Raw genomic sequence first — 25,751 nt, forward strand, 5'->3', positions numbered from 1 at the left:
ACCATTGAAAGAGGCACTTGGCGGACATCGATTCGAAAGCAACGAGAAGGTAGAATCCTTTGTGCACGAATGGTTACCTGACAGGTCGAGAGATTTTAACGACAAAGGCATCCGAAAGCTCACGAAGAGGTGACAAAAGTATGTAGATTGTAATGGAGACCATCTAGAAGGACTGTAAAAAATTTCAGCTCTGTAACTCACAAATAAAAATTTTTATAACAAAATTCCGGTTTATATTTTAAACACTCTTATACAAATTAAAATGCTTATGAATTATTCAAAAAACAGCTTATGCTAACTCAATTTATCGAAGCGGTGTAAATTTTAATTTTGTTTCAAGGTATGTTGCATATGTAAATATGTTATAAAGTATTAACAATTATGAACACTGGCTGCAGAGAAATACAGACTCTAAGGTAATTTAGTTCTTATAAAAAGTTTATTCTAACATTCTCTAACCAAAATTGAGATTGAAATTCCACTAAAATGAAAGAATCGTTTCCAGCAGATTCAAATTTTCAATCATTGTTCTAATCAAATAAAAATAAGATATAGAGGATAAACTCTAAAGACTTACTTATAAGCCTGTAGGTAACTCATATACATTTATCAACTCTTAATCTATCGAAATAGTTAACATGCACTTTCCCTTGTTTAAATTCCCACTAAGGTAAGTTGCACATATGGTGTGGGTCGATCTTTATCATGTATCCATAAATATTAAAGCTGGCCTATTAAGATTCCATTTAACCACCTGGGACGAGCCACTTCGGGTCATAAAAGAAGTTATTTATCATGACCAGTGAAATTAATTTCTCTATTTTCACCTGCGCGTTTTTTGAAAAGCGGGTACAAGAGTTTTCTTAGATATTTCCTCACCACCAACTAAAATTCTACGTGAAGAACAGGTCCAGATATTCCAATAAGACCTTAATATGAGGGAGGAATGAAGAAATTTTGAAAAAACCGATCGATTTTTCAATTGATGTTAATACAGAAAATTAAGTGACGTGTTTGAAAATAGGCCTACTCTCATTACCATAACCATCATTTATTAACTGAAAATCTCATATGAATTGTCGAAACAAGTTAATTTCATATCTTCTATAACATTTTTATACTAGATACAAATAGTTCAACAAGTTTTCATTACTGAAAATTCATAAAAGTTTTTAACACGAAAATAACGTTTAAAACAACTTTGTAGCTTGTTTGACTTGCTCCAGTTTCATGTTTTGTTTGAACAAGGTATGTTATGAATTCCCATTGGTGTTTATTATCCCGTTTTCTCTGTTTAGTTAAGTAATGAATACAATTCAACGAAGCCATTTCGGTACTAAATTGAGTTGATGTTGATGTAACAAAATGCTTTGCGCGTTTAAAAATTATTGGAAAAGCTACGAGGATTGATCTCTCTGGCAAATTTCTCACATTTATTTTCAATATAGTTACAGGCTCCAGCATTTCTAAAGCATCTTTTAAGGAAGACCAATCGCTTACAACGAAAGTGTTCTCCAAGTTTTGGAAGCAGTCGGTAATTGTTGGGCGCCTAATGCTGAAGAATATGGTGGAAGCTTAACTCCATTTGAATCCTGCCTTTGTTTTTTCGGATCTTGCATTGGCCATCCCATATTCACCCAAGCCTGGCTGAGCTCTGGGTAACCCGACCTCGGCCATCCTATAGTCAGCTAGGCTTGGCAGAACTATATAAAATTTTGTTCTTAAATCTTAACCATAATAGATATCTCAATATTAAAAGTAATAATTTTTTATGAATAAAATTCTATTAAGCATAAAAGACAATAAAAAATAGTATCATTTCTTTATAAGTTTAATGCCTGGTCCAGGCCTGCAAACCAAGCGAGGGACATTGTTATCATCCCAGATTCCCTCCAAGTTAGGGCCAGAGTTGTACATACTTGGCCCAAGTCTGGACCTATTCTGGGCCCATCGTAAAATCTTATATGGGACATTCATCAAATATTCCTGAATTAAGACAGGCCTATAATACCATTGACAGAATCAAACTCAAATCAAATTACCATGAACGGGTTCAGAATACCAGGAAAGTACCATATCTACGTATACAGAATGAGTTGACTAAACAATCCAACTCAAATATAACGGGATACATAATGGATGACTGACAGAGGAATCCATTTATGAGAAATGGCCGTCAGATTCACCAGGAAGAGTTTGTTTACAAAATGAGCATAGATAAAATGGTTAAGATCATAAAAGATAACAAACCCATTGAGTACTATGACGGTATTGAGAGATTGACATATACTGGAATTAATGATAGAAAAAGAAGATGGTTTTGTGTTTGATCTAACTTAGATTTTAAGTAGTTGCATAATATTTATAATTTTACTTAAATTTTTTGAACACTATTTCTGAGCTTTTTGTTTCCTGTATACGTTAAATGATAATTGCTCATGAGAGTTGTAGACATTTGGTTTTGAACATAGTTTTCAGTAGTACAATATATTTCACGTAAGTGGATCAATTTTAGTAACAGATTGTGATGTGTTTTCTCAACGAAGTCGATATTAATTCAATTATTTCATTTTCTTATTCTGTATAATTCATAGAAATAATTCTACAAAGCAAATGAAACACTTAAATGATCAAATAACATGTGAAACATATCTTATTTCATTGAAAACATATTTTGCAAATACTTTGAGTCCAAATATTGTGTCTACTAAGATCTGGTAGTGAGTGCTACCATATTTTCATATAACATGAAATTGACATTTTTATTCTCATGTGTCACTAATTGATGCTTTTTGGCTACGATATATAATCAAATATTGACCCGATATGTTAAAGTTTGTATAAAAGAACAATTTAAATTGATTTATTCAAGTTCTTGATTTTTAATTGGAGAAATATACAAACAAAACTCACTCTTGCATCAAAATAACGAGAGAATTTTGTCCATCAACCTGCTTTTCACAAATTTGAATGGTTTGTTTTCATATTTTCGCAGAAAATTATAATCATTTCATCCAAAAAGTATATGTGATTTTTTCACACTTGTGGATTGAAGCAAAAATAATTTTCCTATATCCATACGTGTGTCTGTTTTCTGCACAATTTGCAGAATGAATGTTATATATACCAGATCGGTTAACTGAACGAATGTAATTCCATATACATTCTAGAATTATACGAAACCTATAAATCATCATTCGCATTTGGTACGCGTCAATTATTCTATGTAACAATTTCAAAATAACAGTCATCAAAACATTTTTACGGTTTTCAAGAATTATATCAATGAAAATTATTTTCCATATGTATCAATAAATAATATTTATAACTTAATTCGTGCGGTTTGATAAGAGATAGCGTAACTAATATTACTTCGTTCCAATATTCCGAACCTGCGTTGGAAAGCTACTGTTATTGTACGTAAGAAAAATGCTGCCGAAAGTCATCGTATTTTGGTGGAAGTTTATGGTAAACATGCTCTAGCTGAGCGAACGTGCCAAAAGTGGTTTGCACGATTTAAAAGTGGTGATTTTGGATTGAAAGACGATGAACATCCTGGGCAGCCAAAAAGATTGAAGTTGAAGAACTGGAAGCATTACTCGATGACGATTGTTGCCACACACAAGAAGAGCTCGCAGAATCTTTGAATGTCACTCAAGCAGTCATTTCAAAACGTTTAAAAGTAGCTGCATATATTCAAAAGAAAGGAGACGTCAAAAGGCGGTTTTGCATGTTCGAAATGCTGCTGGAACGCCACAGAAAGAAGTCATTTTGCAGCGGATTGTTACTGGTGATAAAAAATGGATCCATTACGACAACCCCAAGCGCAAAACATCATATGTGAAATCCGGCCAACCAGCCAGTTCAAAGCCTAATATCCTGCTAAATCCGGGTGAAACGATCAATGGAGAACGCTATCAAACACAATTAATCCATTTGAAGAGAGCAGTAGCCGAAAGATGCCCGGATAATGCGACCAGACACAAGGCAATAATTTTCCATCATGACAACTCTCGGCTCCACTTTGCTATTCCGGTTAAGAACTATTTGAAAAACAGTGGATGGGAAATTTTACCTCACTCGCCTTATAGCCCAGACCTTGCCCCTTCTGACTAACATTTGTTCCTGTCGATGCAGAGCGCCTTTACTGGAAAACGATTTACATTACAGCAAGATATCAAAAATTGGCTTGATTCATTCTTGTCTGCCAATCCGGCGCAGTTCTTTTGGGATGGGATCCACAAATTGCTAGAAAGATGGGAAAAGGTTATAGTTTTAGATGAGCAACACTTTGAATAATACTATTGTATATGTTTTTCTTAAATAAACGTTCAAATTTTGAAAAAAAAACCGCCCGAATTACGTTATAGACCACAATAACTAAACCAGATATTCGTTTAGTAGCAAAGGAAACATAACACAATATTAATGCCCCAAAAATTAGAATATTAATTCTGTTATGATTTATTTTAAGAATGTATGTTTTTAGAAGTGCCATTCTTATTTGAGGGAGCAAAAAATACGGTAATAGTAAGAATAAAGAACGATTTTGCTGCAATCGGAGTTTTTATATTCGTATTCTACGAGGGGTAAATGAAAAGTTTCCGATCTAAGGAAGAAATAAAATATTTTGTTCTTTAATCATTTTCATTTCCCATAGTTTTCTTTTTAAGTCTGTACATTTAGTATATCTATACTCTAACCTCAATAACCTTTCCATATAATCGTTGTTATCTTTTTCATCAAACTAGGCATTTACATATGCCAATTGAAATTTAAGGTTCGGAATAAAAAAAAGTCGCTGGAGTTGAATACGGTGAGTGGTCAAGCAACTTTTAGTTATGGCGATCACCAAAGTATAACAAAATACGTAGTACTGATGGAAAAGCTCTTTCTTTTTCTTCAAATGCGGTCGCTTTCCGCAATGTTTCACTTTACTTAATTAAAGCAGTGACGTGTAATACTCACAATCACATGGCTGTATCTCAAAATTGTCGCCATAACTTTTCCAGACAATGAAACCGTCATCGTCCCCTCCGGTTCGCTCTTTGCAATTTACTGTCTTAACTGTTATGTCAGTTTTCAACGAAAAAATCCGACTCATTTCGCTTAAGCCGAGTTAGTAAGATCTGTAAATTGTTCAGTAGCATCTTCTATCTCTCTAATCTCATTACAACGGTTGTCCTGTACCATTTTTAGAACTTTTTCTATTATATAGCTGAGTATTGAAATTTTTTGCCTCATCGATGGGTCGTACTCAATTTTTTCCATTTTTAAAAAACTCTCCATATAGACTAATTAATATGATTATCAAACAGAAAATAAGCGTCCGAAATAGCTACGATTCCAATGAGATTCTCTCCACGCACGCACAATATTTCCACATAAAAATGTCAAATTCCGATATACATGAATTGTTTAATGTTAGCTCTAAACTGCCTTTACAAAATTCATTAACTATTCTTTGTTTTCGGTTAATTTTTCTCGTTTTAGTGTATGATCTAGAACATCCCCCACTTGTACAACGTGATAAATGGTAAAATTAAAGTTTATTATTCAACCTCTTTCACAGGGGACATTTAAATCTTCATGTCCAAACTCTCTGATTACTTCCGTTCTAACACTTTTTTTCCTATTCGATACTGTACCTTCTATAAAATGGTTTGATTATGAATGACATCCTTCAATGACAAAAGCAGAGCAAAAACGATAACGAGACAAATATAGAACCCAACGATAAAGTTCTTGCCCAATATATGATCCTGTTATTACTGTTGGCACAGAACTCCTATTTCCTCCACGTGTCAAATTGAATTGTATTATTGAAGCAGTGCACAGAATGAACGCGAACATGTCGCTGGTTCGCTAGTAAACATAACCTTAAAAGTGCATGTATATAAAGAAATTTGAACAGTTATCGACGACCTTGTATTATTTATAATGTATTATATTCCTACTTTACTGTATGAAATCCGTAGAGAAATATATAACAAGCGACATTTGACAAGACGTTGGTGGGTGAGACTCCTCAATTTGAATAGAAATATCTGCAGTTACTTTACTCCAAAATATTCTAATCCAGACGAATTTTTTAAACATAGAAAAATGAATCGGGGTTTTGAACTCATTGAGCGCAGACTTAACATAAGATAACCTGAAGGTATCTGCAACTACAAACTACAGTTGAAAAGTGAGGTTATGTACAGCAACGATCAGTACGTAAAAAGTAGAAAGTTGGTTAATTTCGATGTACAGAGCGCGTACAAGCGCGACCATTGTGAGCGTTATCACAGTTTCTGTCTTGCTGACATTCATTCTGTTTACCGCTTTATACTGTATTCTATAATGTATTATAAAATACCCCCAATATAATCTACAAATTCTTAAAAATAAAGGGATAGACGAACAGTTCATTCTAAACTTGCAGCATAACAAAAAAAATCAAGAATTTTTATAACTATACAAGACAGTTCACATTTCCTGCAATTACGATAATTATAAAATTACAACACTTCAAAATAATGATAATCAATCGATTCTATCTCAGATGTCACACAACCCAAAAACTTTTCGTCTTTGTGTCATGAATTATCATGATCGTCATTTGAAAAAATAGCAGAAAATTTATTGTCACATGCACCGAAACCGAACCGAGGGAAAATGCTAACTAGCATTACCCCAAGTATTCCTACAATCAATTTTGTTTCACAGCAAATACTTTCGGCGTTCGCATAACAATGACATAACTTCCTATACAGAAAGGATCTATTGGGGTTTCCATAGATTTCCAACGTTGCATTAAAAACTATCAAAACTAGCCACTGTAGATAAATCTAACTTAAATGTTAGATTAGATGAGATAGAGCGTAATGGCCGTGAACACGATTTTACATAAAGTTCTTTATCGAAGATAGTGGGGTGGTTCATTTTACGGATGCTGTTATCTCAATCTTTGGCCGCCAAGTCCGCGTTGTGATCAAGGGATCGAAAAATTGAATATTTAACTTCAAATTAATGAAAACAATTATGATATGGCCTATTTTAAGTTTGGTTTATTACAAAATTTTCATCCTTATCCTACTCACGTCCATCCCTACATAGCATCACCAACACTTAAAACCCGGACTAAATGAGAACCACGCCGGTCTGTAGAAATTGATCTCGGTTTCAGGACCTGTTTCTAAGACCGTTAATCAACCTCGCTAACACCTGGACAAGTTGATCTATTATGTAAGCCGATTTTTTTACCAGTCAGGTAGCAGCGACTTTGCAACGTGAATTACCTGCCTGGACTTACCTCTTCTGTTTTTAAGAATTTCTGTACCGTAGCCTTTGCGGACGAACAGCCTTGAACTCATCTTTGGTTTCTAGATGTAACGACAAGAGCTGTCAGTAGTTTCTGTGGTGTTCTCCAAGTAATATTTTACTGGACAGCGTCCACTAAGCATACCACTAATTCTCCTTTGATTTTTGTGTCAAGTTTGTAAGATAAGAAAGAAAAATCGTTGGTTGCCTCAGACCTAGGATATTACTCCATGTTTTTGATTTCTTTTTTTCCCATTTTTATGTTTACGTTTATGACTTGGTGGCCCTCTGAGAAAGATTGTATACATCATCATCCTGAATTCAATCGAATTATAATTATTTCAACTTGGAAATGAGTGAAAGTTCTTTAATTGAGTCTTTTGCGCTTATGGATAGAAAAAACAAATGTTCTAATTTTACACCTTTCACACCAAAGCAAAACATTATTGCAATTGTCTGTATTATCGCAGATTAAATACAAATGCTATTCTTCATTAAATATGTTGAAACATATTACTAAAAATCTGTAAATACCGTCACTAGTGTTTCTATAAATTCGACGCTATTTGAAAATTAATTTGTTCCGTCTGCCATTTCGTGAAAATATGTACAATGAGTCGGCAAATATTGAATACTGCCTAACATTGTTTACAGCGAATGACCAGTCAGTGTCATTATTGTTTTATCATGAGGAGACAAAATGAAATTCGGTAGCTGAATAGTTCCCAATCACGAATGTATAACGTGCCCATTACAATAAGGCATTAATGTACGTATTCAAATGTTTGAATTACGACCGATTACTTCCGTAATATCAAGATTATGTCACACAGTAGTTTCCCATTACGTGTTGTGAAATGTAGGATGAGAATAATTTATGTATACAATATTCTAAATGTATTTCCGGAAGAAATCAGGAAATGTCTTAAAAAATGATGTCAAATAAGTTCCCACCCACCAGGAAGTCATAACAACCAGAAATTTGTCATCTTAAATGTTCTACCAATAAGCTAAATATACTACCACACACTAAACGTCATTCTAAGTTAATAAGATACAGGACTTTGATTTCACGCGAAAAAAAAAACAGTTTTCTGAACAGTTGGTTGTAAATCACCAGTATGCGATACACCTAAACTCAATGCAGAAGGCCATTGCATTGAATAGATTAGTGACCTCTAATATACGGCAAAGTATTTCAAGGAGATGGACATCACGGAAGAGCTTTATGTCTCCTTAAAAGATGCAAAGGTGAGGAAACCTGAGCGTATTGTTCAGCAGCGCTCCTCTCCGGGCTGTTCGATAGGACATCCTGGGAAGAAGCTCCAAAGAATACATTTGAATCCAGAAGACAGAAATATGTAGGTTCCTTTGCATCGTACTCGAAGTAGGTTAAAATATTGAGAGCCCGGCTTAAACTGAATCCGATTATAATTATCTCTTTCTATGTTAATCCCCTACTGTTCAACCTCTATACTGAGGCAGTACTCAGCGAAGCCCTCGAGAATACAACTGCAGACATAAAGATCAATGGAAACATTATAAACAATCTGAAATAAAATGTAGAAGAAGGTTATTAAGAATATTGTTATTTATGTAGTGAAATTCGTTATAAAACACTTTTTAAAACTTTTACATTGTCATCAGTGCACAGCTTGTTTTGTACTGCAATCAACTGAACTTATTTTTCAATAAGGATTAAGCCTAAAGGCAATTTGATTCATCCCTTTGAAAGTGTTATCAAAATATCACATAAATTTACGTTGAGGAAATATATGAAAAGATTTATGTAAACAAAAAATTCAAAAATATTGTAAGTGTGAATATTTTTTCTAGATTTCAATTTCATCAATTAGATAACTTATCTGATATAAAACAAGTTCTGACCTACGGCTAAAAATAAAATAAATGTATCAAATTATCCTAAACGACTTATCTTCATTACTTGAAAACGGTATAAGGAGTGTTTATATTTGATAAATATATAGGGTGTTTTATTTAAGAATAATCTATTATCTCCCAAAATTTGAACGCTAAATTACTTTTTAGAGCATTTTATCACATTTCAATTATCATCATCACACAACTTTCATTTTTTCATTTATTTCTCTATTTTTTGTTTTAATATCAATGGGAGGGAGTGGTTCATGTATACTGAATAACCCTGTACCTAAATCAGATTTTCCTAAAACAATTCGAAAACTAATTAATACACTGCTTGAAGTGATTAATTGAGTTTCCTTTGCCTATTCGATTCCGACAACTTAACCAAATGGACTTCACTCGCCGAACAGATTAAATTGTATGTGATAGAACCCGTTGTGCACCAAGCCTGAAATGTCGTTTTTCACTAATACGTCTTTATGAACAAATTCAATTTTAATATCTTATCTAGGGAGAAAATTCTATTCTGTTATAATCCTTTTTAAATGTGTGCGAGTGTGACCTCAAATGAAACACCGCTGGAGTTTTAATAGTTTCGGTAAATTTCAACCACCAAAGTTTTAGTTGATGCCGAGTTTAATTAACCTGAAAATACAAAATGAAACTAGGATTTTGTAGAAAATTACTCTTATGATACAACGCTCTAATCAAACTAATTAGTTTAATGCGAAATCAGTACTATTCTTAGATTCTCAAGTAGCAATTACTTAACCTTTGAGTACTATCACAACAAATTAATGATTAAAGTAATGTTGAAGAAATTTTTTTATTATTATAAAACCAATTAACTCATCAGCCACAACATAAAAGATTTTTAATATTAATGTGGTCACTATAAGATGTTAAATTAACTAATCACTTAATAACAAAAAACGTAAGGTCCCTTAAGTACAGACTCAATAAATCAACCGACTATTTCATGGTTTGAGTTGCGAGACTTTGTTTTTTTACTAGTTTTATTTTCATTGCCATCTCTATTTTCAAACACGAAAATGTGTAAAAAATATTTCTATTATTCTATATATAATATAACATTCTAATAACAAGTTTACATATGTTCGAAAACATCGTTTCATTGAAGAAATTTACTTTTATCAGACAGCCGTTCCTATGAATTTTTTACAGTCTATTTTATCTGCTTCCCGTACCGCTGTCGTATCAAAATCATTTGTTACTTTATTTAACTTCTGTCTATTTATTATCTTCTTCCGCTTGTTATGTTGGCATAGTCCGAAATTGCTTGAAGTTATGGTGTCGCTATTCTTAGTGTGATTCTTTTTGAGTAGATTATTGATAAGCCTGAATAGTTTTTTGGTATTTTTTTTTGTAAAAGTGTCTAGCCTCGTTTCTAGGATATTTCACCAACAATTCGTCAATTATTATACATTTACCTCTGTAAGAATAGATGTTTCCCCTTGTAAAACTTAAATGGTATTCATACTGAATACACTGTCAAATGCCAACTTAATTTTTATATATGGTATAAATCTCTTAGAACCTTTTTTATCTTCCTTAAAGTGAATAACCAACTTTTAGAACATCAGTAGAACACTATTTTATTACCGTCTACCCATTATTGTAGTTAACCGTCACTCTAGTCTTTCTCTCAATACCAATTTTCCTCTTTCTATTTTAGTTCTTCTTCTTCTTATCCGAGGTTTGTCTGGAGAAAATAAAATGTATAAGAGTTTAATAACAACTTAATTCTATAGGTTGCAGACGCCGCCAGGTTGCACTACTACTGTAGATAATACCCATCAACGCTCAGTTAGAGTCAGAGCATTCTGCGTGTAAGTGAGCTCTTACTTGTTCAAAGTCACCTACCATCGACGTGGAGCTCTCTCTAATTAAGGAACAGCGCATCAACATAAAGTTTGTTGCAAAGCTGAGAAAAAAAACCATAAGAATATTGAGTGCTTACAGATACCATTCTTTGAAGAAACTAACATTGAATAAATGGTTAAAACGATGCTGAGAAGGGCGAGAAGAAGTGAAAGGAGACTCTCGCCCAGGTCGCCCGTCGACATCTAATTCTGATGAAATTCGAACTTTTGTAACCGTAAATTTACAGTCAGAATAATAGCTGACGAGCTGTCAATTTTCAAAACAACTTTTCTCCAAATTCTCATCCAAAAACTTGGAATGGGGAAATTGTGTGCGAAAATCATATCGATCACTTGACTCTAGAACATAAAGCAAAGAGGGTTGAATGCTGTGGGGATTGTTGGAAGGAGAGGAAAGAGGGGACTTTCTCAACGGAGTTATCATTGGAGACACGTCCTGGTTTTAGGAATTCGATGTGGAACTCAAATCTCAAAGCAAGAAATTAAAGCTAGCTGAACCGAGAACATAAAAGTCGCGATAATCAAGGTACAATATGAAGACAATGTTGATTGTTTGATTCTAGAGATAAAAAAACAAACACATAAAAAAAAGTTCCTAGGTTTTCCGAGACAACCTACAAGAAGACACCTTCGACACGGTTACTCCATACTTTATAAGCCAATGCAGAGTTATACATCGGGGACAGATGTAATGAAGGCGAAGGACTATTCGGATTATATTCCTTCTTGCTGAAAGGTTGGAAAGCGTTTACCCGAGGCAGTAAACACACACACAATTAAGACGTCCAGACAACCAGTAATTGTCTATAGCCAACAAGACAGGGGGTTGGAATGTTTCCATCCGGTGGTGGATGATGAGAGGGACGGGTTTCTTCACGTACGCGTGTGTGTGTTTGGCGTGCAAACAAAGAAGTGAAACCAGTAGGAAACTAGCATGTTCTATTGCAGTGTTTGAGTTGTTGTGTCAATTATCTAAGTATTTGCATCTAATATTTTGAGTGTTGTGTGTTTGAACTTGGAGTTTTGACTGACTGCTAGATTGTATTAGTTTCTGAGTGTTTTTATGATTGAGTTTTTGTATATTTGTTATTGTGTTTGTAAATAGTAAATCAGGGAAATACATGTGATCAAATCAATAAACTCTAAATGATATAATTTCGTCGGAGACTCAAGCTGTCTGAAAATTATATTTAGTTTCTTTAGACTTCTTTGAGTTCAAGTAACCATATTTCTGCCTCATTCTCACCTCAGTCTTATGATCCATGATACTTCTTTCGTCAAATTTTTCGGCGAAAATACAACGATATTCGTATTTTTATTACTATATCGCTATATTTCTCATTTATTGTGTCAACTGAGGAATCTGATTTTGTTTAAGCAGATTATAAAAGAATATTAAAATATAACGTCAAAAATAAAAAAAAACTCATTCGACAAATGAATAAAGAGATTCCCTTTGAACATGACGCTAATAAGATTAGGTCGAAAAGGAAAACTGAAAAAGTGACAGTGAATAATATTGTGTAGGTTTTTCGCAGTAAAATTTCAGTGAAAAAACCGTGACTCGACTATTATCTATAGCCGTTCAGTCGTTGAAAGCTTCACATCATTTGTTTTTTGACTTGCTTTTTTTGTTAGTAAAATATTCCCATTCTGAATTACTTGAACTCGGAAAGGATGTCCTGGGTACTTCATAAGTCATCTGATTTGATAAGTTCATATTGTTTAAGAGTATTAGTATAATATTATCCATAATCTCGCTATTATAAATATAAAAATTTTGTTGTTACAATTATTGTTATCTAATCACGTGAAAGCTACTAAACGAATTTGAAATTTGGTACAAAAATAGTTCGTTACCAAAATAAACATATCTTTTATTCTGGAAAAATACAGGGAATAGTTTTTTGTTAGTATTGTTGTTATTCTTATTTCATTCGAATGTACCCACATAAATAGATTGCAACAATCCTCAAAGTTTCATTAGAAAGTCAGTGCAACAAAATAACGCGTCAGTAGTTGAGGTTTACATGGCCTCTTCTTTCACATATCTGTCTTCAAAGCTCCCCTTTTAATTTGTACACAATGTTTGGAACTCACTGCTAGTTCATGACCTGAACCTCTTTCTTACAGTAATCGGAGTATGTTTCTTACACAAAGGTTCATATAAGCTTTCTCAATTGTTTCAATATATATCCATCACATATGTGTGTATCATTCGAGCAACTTCTAGGTGACGAAATATCAGAATTATTGAATAAGAAACTGTACTAAAAGAATACGATGACATTGAATATGATAAATTGCATTTTTCTGTTAAATATATACAGTTATGCACTTGAACTTAACTTCAGTGTTTTCACGCCTTCACACCACTGCTTAAGGATTAGACATAGAAGTTTCAACGCCAAATTCAGAAATGTCATTGCGCGAAAGAAAGTCATTAATGTAACAAAGGGTATAAAATACAGCGACAAAAATTTTAGAACTAAATAAATACAGACCGTACAAACCAAAAATCTTTCACACAATGAAAGAGAGGGATTGTGAAAAACGCTTTGATTCAAGGAGAGTAAAAGGAGGACTCTTTGTTTGCGAGGCATATCTTTTTTCCGACGAGGCGACATTTTCATTGAATAGGATTATTTCGCTGGTAGTATAAGGCAAATTACAATTTCGTAATAAAGTCTCAAGACCAATATTCGTTAAAGAAAAATTTGTGAAGTGTCATTTACAAAAACAAATAATACTTTATTGACACTTTTGCAAACTTACATCATTGACTTATCCTATCCCTAAAAATACTTACAATAAAATATATTTGGTACCAATACCAAAAATGTCAAAATCTTAAACATATGTAATAGATATCTTCTGTTTTGGTCTAGCCTAGATCCCCTGAAATAACCCTTTCCTGATTACTTTTTATGAGGTTACCCCTTAAAGCAGCTACAAGAAAAGGCCGTTTTAAGATGTTAACCACTTGGAGGGGATAAGCTTAGAAGCGCGCTTATCAAATTTTTCCAGAAATGGCAAGGAATCTATTACGTCAATAGAACTTTGAACTATATTGAGCGAGAGGGTGGATATTATCAAGTCGAATGAGGGAAAATTAACTTTTCATCATTAATATTATAATTTACACAACTTGTAAATGTATTCGACTAGTTGCAAAATAATTGCATATGTATTCATCAGGTGTGTGAATAGCGAATTATTTCACGTGATATCACAAGAGAATTTTTGAAAATCGTTTTAAAAAAAAGATACATACTAAGAACCATTTGATGTGTTTATTTTGTAACCAGAATTAGAATTGAGAGAGAATTGAAATTGTCAATATTCGTGATTTTAAAAAATGATATCACAAAGAAACTACAATATTAAACAACTACAAATAGAAAATGCATTCTCATTTCTTATCTCCATATACACGTGTAGCGTGGGAATAAAAGAAAGTAATCAAAAAAGTTATCATATGTTTAGGTAATCACATTCACTAAAGATAAAAATATTAGTTAGAAATGAAAAAGTACATTTCTCAATCTAAATGGCTGAAATTGTATGTTTGAAAGTAATTCTGATCTAAGACCGATCCTAGCAATTGTGCAGCGCCTGTACCGCACTCGGTCGAATACGGGCACAATCTAATTTTATCATTCAAATAATATTTTCATGTATTTATTGAAATAAAATTACTTATGTCCAACAAATATGCTGAATTTCAAATAGATTTTGGAAAATCGAAATAAACGTGTCCTATTTGTCCGACAGCACAGTTTGTGTCAAATATAGAGTGTCACGCGAAATGTGGTGGTCCATTATTGTCTACTTTTTACAGATGCTCCTCATTTGATAGCAGATGCGGCTATAGTTAAAGGCTTTTTTGCTAATCAGGGACAGTGGTGCCTGTTTATTCTCAACGTCACGCAGCTCCTGTGTAGAATTAGAAATTGATAATTATTTAAGCAAAATGAAAACCATGCGTCGACAATTTTATTTCCTGGTATATTGGATATCATCGGCAAAAATGATCTCATTCTGAGTATTCCAAATCATGCTCTAACATTACTAGTATGTAGCTTCGGGCGACAAAAGTGTCAGTGAACTGAAAATTATTGAAAATCACTCAAGAAATATAATATGATACAAGAAAGGCTTACAGATTTGGCCATCATATCAATCAAATCGAAAATATCTGAAAAAATTAAAATTATTTAACAATTCTAATCTAACGAACAAAACCATCAACAATAAATTGTTGGACGCCATTACAACAATTTAAAAAGAATAAATGAATATGAAACATTGGTATATCGTAATTTTCATGTTGAGTTTTTATTATGTAGGAGTAGAGAATGGGCTAGGAAAATTTTAAAAAAGTAGTTTTTTTTAACGAAAATGAATCCAACTTAATTTTACAAGAATGGTGTTTATATCAAGTAGATAGAATTAGTATTAACAAACTTACAAAGTTCAGAAGTCTGGATATATTATATAACGCCCGAGATTCGTTTCAAATAGGTGCTACGTCATCAGCGCCGATTGTGTAATAGAGCGGCAGGCCTGCTTGACAAACTGCTAGGTTAAAGTGCGGTTTTGAGGACAAAGAGCTAATTTTTTAATGAAAATGGACCAAATTTTGCTCGTGGTTCATCGGACAATATGCCCAAAACAGATTCCCTTGCAATGGCTAGTTATTTTGCCACAAATAACGATTTTATGACTGTTGAAATTCGCGGCATAGAAGCATCAAGGTAATAAGTTCTAATTATGTATCAGTTATTTTCAAGGTGTTTCATATGGAAATGAATCACATGTAAAACTGCTCTTTTTATTGGAGAACATGATAAATCAGAGGTGTAGTATTCTCATTTTGTGTTTGTTTAGATGGATAGAGGACTCTTCTTCTCACTTGTATTTTTTATGTCTTATACGAATATTGTTGGGAGTAAGACTAAGTCCGCCATTAGAGAGGTTGAGTGGATGGTTTTCAATAGCACACAACTGTCACCACTTTTGAAGTATGTGTGACATTGGATGACTCCTATATTATGAAAAATTTCTACACGACGTTTAGACGTTTATTCGCTGCGGCACCTTTTGCAGGTTTTATAGACTCGAAACAAAGCTGCTGACACTTGAAAATATGAGATAAAATACGTTTTCTGAGTCTTTTGTTCCCTCTCATCATCATCCACTTCATATTATCTTACAAATCTCTTCTATTTGAACATTTTCGTTATAATATTAGGGAATTCCCATAAATTTATAATACATATAATATAATACACAAGTTTGGAGAATCCTTCTGGCCTAAAATAGCTTTTATATTCATATTACTTTATAATAGTACGAAAATATGTAATTTTAGAAAATTCGTACGGCATTTAATGGCTTTTATAATGATTTACATTAATATTTATTTAAAATAGAGTACCTATCCATGGCTATGTGTTTTGCTTTCGAAAGTAATCTTAAAAAGAAACCTCACTTTCTTCCAATTGAATTTTTATTCAAGACAATTGAATGCAGCTAACGATCCAATGTTATTTCCAGCTTCATTCTTAAGAATACGTCGACTGACGTAAACCGTGAAGCCGTTCTTATATAATCTAATGTCCATAGAATCTAAATTTTGGCAGATGAGGATGGTACAATTCCCAGAGGTACCATTTACATTATGTTTTCTTACACGGTGGCAATTTCATTATATTGTTTTTATAACTTATTTACAGTATGTTGTGGCCGTTGTCATAGAAACAATTTCTAAAAAGGCCTTATAATTTGTTAATGACGAAATAGTGATTTCGAAAATTCTAGATATGATTCAAGAGTATATAAACGAGTCTCTAACAGCCATACAGTAGTAGACAAGTAAACGGTATATATAGATAAAATGGTATGATAAGCAATAAAGATAAGTGTTTAGTAATAAGTCTAGTGCATAGTTTAGTCAAAAAATACAATAATAAGAATATACACAGTCATAATACATCCAGTTTTATTATATGGAGCTGAGGTTTGAATATAACAAAACACACTCAGAATAAGTTAATAACATTTGAAAATAAAATATTAAGGGGGATATATGGGCCAGTTTTCGATGGAGGAGTATGGAGAATACTGAAAAACAAATAACTTTCGGGCCGGTACAGACGACCCGATAATATGGCTGTGATAAGAAGTAGAAGAATTAGGTGGCTGTGCGATGTAAGAAGAAGGGATGGATAGACAACAATAAAAACATTGTGGAGAAGTCAACTAGAATGGAGGCGCCCACTGGGAAGACCAAGAGCAAGATCGAATGACCAAGTGGGTGAAGATGTAAGGAGACTTGGTAGAGGATAGAAAATTATGGCCACTTTGCAACTTGAGGCCAAAAACCAACTTTGATTTGAGTGGCCCAATCAGTAGTAGTTTAAATAAATAAGAACATGACAGAATGTATTCTCAGCTTTGACAAACCATATTCAATATGTTTATGTCAGTAATTAATTTTTGCATCACCATATATCCGCAAATCCAATTGACCGTCAGGGACCGCATCTATTAGCGATTCGGAAAAACTCTGCTTTGGAAATTCAGGACTTAGTTTGATTGAATTGCTCGGAATCTCTCAAATAGTTCACTTGTCACAAAAATGTACGTAAAACACGGTTAGAGAGGTGAAGGATGATTGAGGATCAAACGTCTACGAAAAAACGAGAAAACGTATTTTGTTAATGAGAAAGGCGGATCATCTCATTTTTTTTATTATACCTATTGGAAAAGTATCATGTCATGTTTGAATATGATGAATTGGCGTGTGAGGGGACATAAATATTGAAAATTGGAAAAACGCACGATATTACTTAATCGATATTCCTTCAATTTTATACAATGTGTTCATAAAGGAGCTGCTTTAATTCCTGTATTTCAGGTTTTCTAAAAAAATATTAATTACAACTTTTTTTAAACAATGCCATCAGCATGTGTCGGTTAAAAGTTTATAATAAAAAAACTAAACATCTTGAAAAGATATTTCAGGTTTGATAAATTTATATTTGTATTTGAAAGTTTTGAAGTCACAGTCGTTTGGAATTCAAATTATTGAAAAATTATTTGTCAAAACAAGAGTAAGTTTAGTGTTTAAACGTTCAATTCTATTTGGTTTCTGGCATCCCAAACCATCACCTAGTGAAGCTGTTCGAAATTACTCTAGCAGGATACCACGAATATATAAAATGACTCATATTTTCAACGTAGATCTTTGCGGGTCCAATGTGAAAGTAAATCGATACGTCATAGGCGTGCGACAACAATTTATTTTCATTTAAGTACATTCAAATATAGTTTTCTTCAACATGAATCAAAATATTGTGACTTGAATATAAACGTGAACGAGAGTCATCCATTGATTACTGTTTATTTGGAATTCCAGTTTGAGATCTGGCATCATATTCACAATATTCTTACCTAGTTGGACATTTACACAAATCTTTTCCAACCTTTACTTGAATCTATAAATTAAATCAAGGGTTTTTGATGATCTCCTCTTTAACTGTAGGAACTTTTAGGTCCCCACGTACCACGTTGTTTGGACCATACCAAGAAGCATTAACAATCTGTCTTAATGTTTTGGTTTGAAATATTCCCAGAATATAGATATTGAAATTACATGTAGTTCACTATAACTGTATTCCATAACACTCGATCATTTTGTAAAGTCCATTACATAGACTTAGTTTAGAGTAAATACCCTCCGATCAACCAATATTTGTCGAGGAGTTTTAAACTGAGATGTTTTCTTTTGCCCATATGTGTTTTATCCACGTAAGCTTTTATTATAGATGTATATTCAAATGTATAATAGATTTTTTTGTATATTTCTGTTATAAAATGCAATAGTCTTCCGAGATTATGGTAACAGTAATACATAGTTCAACATATCGAATACTTGTAGAAAATACGTTACTGCACAAATTTCATAAAAATTACGTTTTCAAAATCATATTTAAGCCACGACATGAGTTTGACATATCATCAGAGCAAATTTCGTTATTTCAAAACCCGATCAGCTTCGTCATATATTCAGTTTGAAGTCGTTGAACTAACAACTAACGATCCATTCAAGGAACAATCCAAAGATTGTTGTAAAGAAGGTTACTTGGTTAGTTTTCTTCCAAAAAAAGTATTCAAAAACACACTCCTAACATGTTTTGGATTTTTGGGTCCAATTATGTGCACTTTTTAGAAAATGGAACACTTTAAATCCAAGTATAGATCTTAGAACACCAAAATTTCACCCCAATTAGACTGAAATTTCAACTACCAAACAAGTGCAGTCTTCTCATTGAAAGTTCTTTTTTTGCAATTAGTATTGTTAGTATTGTTAGAGAGTAGATGTCAAGAAAGTATAATTGTGCGAGATTAAACTGTCTGGGTGACTATTGCACCTCTTCTTGGCTTTACTGAGTTATATTAAGTACTTAACTAGTACCGCTGCATCTTCCTAAGACAATTCTTGCATTTATGTCGGCATTAATATGGCGTGTTTTGATGTCAATTTTTTTATTGAAAATGATTCCTTATGACTTGACTTATTTGGATATCTCATTAAGGTTAAGGCGACTGAGTTCGTTAGGTAGTCGATTGTTATATTTGTGGGTTGACTGACAGATTCTCTCTTTCGACTATATTTCCACTATTTTCAATGGCTATTTTCCCCTCAACTTGTGTGTTTTGTATGTAAAATATGGATGTAAAATGTTTTAAAATGATAGTATCTTTCAGTTTCATTTTTCATTTGAGTATAACGTCGTTAGAACATTTATTAAAATTTATACTACAAACATAACGTATAATTTCGGTTTTATATTTCATGTTTTTACGGATACATTCAGGGTATTTATATAGAATTAGTTAAAAAAAATACATCTCTTTATATCTCTTTTTTTGTTCCGTATTCTGACCAGCTTGACAGTAAGTACACACTGATTAACAGCGCTATCTGTCTTTGTCAAGTAATTTCAACGGAAATACAACACTACAGCTGTGTTTAATTATACGTGAGTAATTCCGGTCAGTTTCAGGTTTCCTGCTAAAGGATGTACTTTATCAGATAAAGAGATATGTTTATTCAAACATTTGGTAGTTTCGACTTTTGCACTTGCAAAATATTGGTATCTGAAATGGTAATTTACTTCACAAGCTAGGAAAATTGTATATTTCAGGAAGAGAAATATAACCTTAAATTTTCCGGCAGAAGAATCTTCTTCAGGAAGTGGTATTCGGCCTCACTTGAATAACTGGTAATTATATGGGGTGAACAATTAATATTGAATTGGACGCCACCAGCTTTTTAACGAACGACGTTAACAATTAATAAAAAAGGTGAAGAAGCTGGAAACACCTTATGAATTAAATTAAAAATAAATTAAACAATCTAAAACCATCCACGAACACGATTATCCAAATTAATATTCATTGCTAAGAACAATACAATAAAAAAAGTTTCAGCAATAAATAAATTTATTGAAAAAATAGTCAATTCCCATTAACTGCGTATCCAAAAGAGCACAACGAACAAAAGCAGTTATAAATTAAAACAACTCAGATATATTTATATATTAAAGATAAGGCTGAGACTTATCTATGGAAATCCGGGATGGATGCAACATTCAACTGGATTCCCAGATGCTGGAGTGAGCTCAATTTGTACTGTGGTGGTTGGATCCTTGGTGGTTGAAACTCCCTACCTGGCTGCTGTAGAACTACGAAAAAAAATTAAATGAGGAAGAAACAGATGAAAATTACGGCAAAAGAAACGAGTAGAAAAAAATAGATTTGAACAAAAGGAGCTAATGCTCTAACATATAAAAAATTGAATTTATATTTTTTTAAATATAACCAAACAGGAATGTGTTCTATTCTATTCGTTCTGTTCCCCAAATAGGTAGAAAATATCGATTTATATGAAAAGTGTCATATAAAGTTTGCTTAAAACAAAAGGAATCCGTGGAAATTTTTGTGAGTATGATAAAAAAAGGAAAGAAAAACTCACCAGCGAATATAAAAAATAAAATCACCACAAATGTACTAAAATTTACTTCGATGGGTAGGAGGTCGATAACAAATTAATTTCTTCAAAAACTCGAATTTTAGAACAAATAAATCCGAAGTGACTTCTGGGCCACAATACGTGAATAAAGGAATATTCATAATGTTTGAAGAAACGTAACAAGCCGAATGGCAGAGAGATATGCGGTACACTTAAGTTCGCTTACTACACGTACAATATTTTTTTAATACTAAAACTTGGAATAAACTTGATTATTTATTCAATTATTTCTAATAGGCACATTAAAAAAGGCTCCATACTACACTTTTTAATTATAAATATTGACCTTATTTATCTAGTACTTATTGCTCGTTATTCGACCTCATGGTTTTCAGATTGTTTTCTTAAAATGTCCAGATATTTAAGACGACTATTTTCGGCAAAGGCACGGAACTTTTTCCCCAATTTGTGGCCTAAAAAATATTCTTGTCGAGTTTATTTGATATATGAAACGTTCCACAGTTTGTATAGTGCTCATTTCCGAATTCCAAAGTAAATTAAATTTTCAATAAGAGTAAATACCATGTTCCAACTTATAAATAATATTGAATATTCATTTGAGACCGGTGAACAAGCTTAACAAACCCCAACCCAATTCGAATTCAGTCACTCACAACGATGTCGTAATGACAAATGTGATGTATAAGTCTGCTTCATTGACTATAGTAAAGCATTCGACAACGTAAATACTACAATATTACAATATATTGGTCTATAACTAATCAACCAAGGGGAGTGAACTGACTGAGGAAGTGACAATTCGACTTACCGTAAGATAATGCTGCATATTATCCTGTTTCCTCTTTAGCTTTCACTCAGCACAACTTGCAAAAACAACTTTCAAAAAAACAACATTTCTATTAACTGCGGAAATCATATAGAAGACAGTATAGAAGATCTTACAGTTTCTGAGGATGCGTTTAAAAGAGTTAACCCGTTATATGGTCTTAAGTTCAACGTAAGAAAGACACGGTACATAATAATCAGTTTCGCTTACAACCAGCTTAATGTGAATTGACAGCAAATAAAAATAAAAAATTCGCATCGAAAAGGCTTTCATTAAAATAAATAATGTTTTTAAAGCCATGATACAGATACCGATACCGATAGCAACGAAAATACATTTACTGAAATGTTAAGGTCTTACTATATAGATTGGAATCGTAGACATTCACTATAGCGTCATTAAAGAAATTGAGAATATCATTTTACCAATTGCGCAGTACTACACAGACTCAATAATAAATTCTTCAGCTAATTCTTCAAAGCAAAACATATAGTTATAGAAGAGATAGAGAAGAAACTCTTGGCTTCAAAACCAAAGGTAATGTTTGCTTCAAGTACCAACAAATTATACCAGGTATTAGCCAACAAAGAATAACCATGATAGTAGACTACATTCGGAATGGCATGCCAGAAGAACGTTTATCAGCTGTTTTTGTTGTTAACTTACGAAATGTTAGTCGAAGCTTCTTTGAATCATAGTTTCCGTTTTTTACTTCGAAAAGACCCGAGAAAAAGACAAAACACAACTATATGACATTTATAATGGGTGTTAAGAATTCTTATAAAAAATCCAATTGATTTGAAAAGTAATTGAAAAATTTAGTGAAATGGAATTTACTCCTAAAATTCTTGAACAAAATGAAATAATATAGAGAAATACAATTATTCGGATGAAATTTATGTTCATTCCATTCCACTCACATTAAAACAAATAAAATTTAGGACTTTTAAAACCCTCTATATATGTTCATCCACGCACTAAAACAGAATCTCTTTATTATACACTTTTAGATCTTAATTTAATGTCCATTCAGTTAACATGAGAATTAAAAAGAGTAATTTTATTCATTACGGCGTTTGTTTGTAAAGCAAATAATTCACATGAGTACTCAGCCAAATGAAGTTTCAAATGCACATTCTAAGATTTCTAGACTGGATCTCGCGTAAAAACATGTAAATTTTTACTGTAATTAAACTATTTTTAGTATTATAAAACTATGAAATATTAAATAAATATGTTAGAATAGTAAACAAAATGCGCAAACTTTATCTGAAAAAACTGTAAATTCTGGTACTAGTATTTGTTAATGATGGATGGATAATAAATGCTGATGATGACAATGCTCAAAAAACTTATCGTGATCTTACAGAAATTTAAAGTTGCTATTAAGTGAAGTTGAAATACATTGTCATGGATACTAACGTAAAATGTAATAAATTTTAAACCATTAACAAATAATTGCATTGTGTGAAAATCTAGTTAAACAATAAATGATCATAGTAATACCATAAAATGTAAGCGTATGATGTATACACTGGAATAACATTTAAAATACTCACACTTTTCACTTCAATCAATTGAGGATTTTCCAGCTAAATTTGTTAGAGAGAATCAACTTTCTTCAAATTTTCTTTTAAATTAACTTTATCCTATATACACCTAAAATTGAAATATTTTAGTGCTCGTTGAATGAAGTGTGGTTATGAAATTGTTTTTTACTAACTACAGATGGCCCACGTATATGATACTTCGTATGGATTTAAATTATGATCAGTTATTAGAAAACGTCTCCATGTATCGCCATATGAAAATGAAAACTAACAATCTTCTAATATATTTTGTTATCTTTCTAAATAAAGAAACGACTTTTTTCTGATTGCTAAGTTTTTAACCCTTTCCACTTTTCTCATTCTCTATTTACAAACACAAAGAGGAGTCTAATATTCGAAAAAAGTTTTTAAAATATTTGTTTATAAGAAATGAATGGATATCGTGCTATATAAACATTTTCCAACACGATATTTTCATCTCTGATACATCGCTTCTAGTGCTACCAATTATAGTAGAGAAGTTAATATTAACACTATCCAATAGAGTTTGCAAACACTAAGTAACTATTCACACCAACAACTTGAGTTGAGAGTGATTCTTAACATATTGCGTGACTAAACTTAGTTATATACTTTTGAAAATAACTATAGATGAATTGCACTTTGAATTTATAATGGCTAAGTGAAATGATCAACTTTATACTACAATATTCTTCTAGTGTAAGCACGAAACTGCCTTCGTTCGTTTTTTAAACTGCTCAACCAATCCCGCAAAATAATTAGATCTCGTTGATGCAGAGCTCAAGAATATTGGTCTATGTAGTACTTAGAATCAGAGATTCAATCAACTGAAAGTTTTTATATTAATTTAGACGTATACAACAAAATGAAATCCAAACATTATTGAAAAGTGTAGTAAACCTAACTCAGAAGGTACAGAGAAGGAGTCATCAGAGCTAAACCAAAACCTCTTTCATATCTTCAAGATGAAATACCGAAAAAGTTTAGCTTTGAAACAAAATTTACCTCAAAATCAATCTGTAAAAGTCAATGGGATGAAAACAATATACTAGAATGGATGGCTCCAAAATAATAGATCAAACTGGAATAGGAGTGTATGGGTCCAGAATCAAATGATTTAAAAGTACACCAAGTATTATTTGAGAGGCAATATATGATATTGAACAATATGTCCAGTTCAAATTAGAATAGAATAATTGCAAAGAGGAAATTATCAATCTAGCCCAAAAGCCAAGCAGCCATTAGAGATTTGAGATCCAAAGTCATAAGTTAAATGAGCTAGGCAAAAAGATTGAAATTATCGTCAATTGGATCAGGAACATACTGGAATGGTGGAGACAGACTTTTCAACGTAGGGGTGGATAAACCCTTCGTAGAACTATTCTATGAAATTGGCTACAGAAAACACTAGAGAAAAGGTAGATAGGAGAAAATTAATGTAACGATCTGAGGGGGTTGATATTGGCCAAGAAATTTTTGGGAAACCATAACCAAAGAATCTATTGAACCGTAGTAAAAAAAAATCAAGAATATTGAAAGGAGTCTTGGGGGACATTTCAGCGTTATAATACATTCTAGTGTCCTATCCACATTATCTTAAAGTACGAGGGGCTACGAACCTCAAGAGCCTTACGCCTTTAAGCGTATGAAATAGAAGATAAAGATCTTTAGTACTAAGGCAATCCCACATTCAATACTGATTAATAGATCAGATGTGAACAATAAGCATCGCCAGTGTCGCAGAAATGGTATAGATTTTATGGGTTGCAGTTTATATAATAATACTGGTAGTAGTACGAGTTTGTTTCTTACTATGTCATAGTAGAGTAATCTTGATGGTATTCTGCATTTTTCACTGCTCCTTATATCCTCCGAACTCAATTAGATCAATCATGATTAGAACCAGCTACAAGAAGCCTTCGATATTCATGTTTTGTCTTTATAGACTCCAAAAGCTTAGAGAGCTTTTACTCATATACTTTGGAAATCAAGCTTAGTCCAACAACATTTAACATTGAATAGTACTAAAATGTTGTTGTTTCACATGTATCACACGAAAAGGACTACTTGCACAAAAAATTCAATGTATAACATACAAAGCAAAAATCGTTATTTGTTAAGACGATTTCAGACTTTGAATTTACTCAGGTTTCCCTCAGCAATATCCATTATAAGCTGAAATAGATGGATTGTTTTAA

General features: G+C 32.6%; 1 protein-coding gene across 1 annotated transcript in view; it reads left to right on the forward strand.

The window, feature by feature from the left end:
* Positions 1-25,751, forward strand: part of LOC130443727 (out at first protein) — a 230,430-nt gene that overhangs the window by 38,666 nt on the left and 166,013 nt on the right. The window lies entirely within an intron of this gene.

The sequence above is a fragment of the Diorhabda sublineata genome, chromosome 5 (genome assembly GCF_026230105.1).
Source record: "Diorhabda sublineata isolate icDioSubl1.1 chromosome 5, icDioSubl1.1, whole genome shotgun sequence".
In the NCBI taxonomy this organism is placed as follows: Eukaryota; Metazoa; Arthropoda; class Insecta; order Coleoptera; family Chrysomelidae; genus Diorhabda; species Diorhabda sublineata.